The following is a 978-nucleotide window of genomic DNA, read 5'->3' on the forward strand; positions in this document are numbered from 1 at the left end:
CTTCCCTTCCCTTCCCTTCCCTTCCCTTCCCTTCCCTTCCCTTCCCTTCTTTTTCCTTCCCTCCTCCACTCTGTTTTCCAGACTGCAGGCCCCTCTGATGGTCTGTGATGTAGCCTGGGGCGGGTGCCTGCTCCTGGGGTTTAGGAGGCAGATGAGCTTAACAGGCTGGAGGTCTCACGTCTTTGGAGACTTAGCACAAATGTGTTCTTCAGTCCCTGAGGGACATTTCTGCTGTAGTCTAATCTGACCCTCCTCCTAGGCTAACTTTCCACCGGCCTGTAACCAGTTTCCTTGCCTATAAAAAGATCATACTGGGACAACTCTGATTTGTGCCTATTAATTCAGTGACATTATTGATAGAACTTCCTTTTATGTTCAAAAGTATCCTTCCTTGAATGGTGTGCCATGGTCATTTACTTAGGAGGGGTTCTTTCCACCTCCCCCACCCAATAATAAAACAAAGCCTGAAAGAAAAACTAAAGTGAGGTAGTTTATTTTGAGTAGTGATCTCAGAAAACAGAAGCTTTTGTTTTTGTTTTGTGGGGGCTAGGGAGAGTGAGCAGGAAATGGGGATAATGCCAATGTTAGTCGGTGAAATTGGGCACCAGCAGTTAGCATAATGGCCATGTCACTGGACTCCCATGTAGTTGACCATGGTTCAAGTCCTGGACCTGGTGGCTTAAACTCAACGCTGGGCGTGTGAGCATGCGTGCCCAAGATCCTGAGAGGAGAATGGAAGAGAAAGGATTGCCATGTGGCCATCGCCCCTGGGGGATGATTTCTCGCTTTCTGTCTCTCTGTCTCTCTGTCTGTCTCTCTCTGTCTTTCTGGTGAGCACACACGCCCTACAGCAAAAACCTCTCAAAAACAACAAAAGTCTTTGAAATTGAGCTGGCCACTGGCAATGATCAGGATCCGTAACAGTCTTTTTTTTTTTTTTTAAAGAATTATTTCTCTGAGGGGGGCGGGAGATGGGGG

The sequence above is a fragment of the Tupaia chinensis genome, unplaced genomic scaffold (genome assembly GCF_000334495.1).
Source record: "Tupaia chinensis unplaced genomic scaffold, TupChi_1.0 Scaffold144346_1, whole genome shotgun sequence".
In the NCBI taxonomy this organism is placed as follows: Eukaryota; Metazoa; Chordata; class Mammalia; order Scandentia; family Tupaiidae; genus Tupaia; species Tupaia belangeri.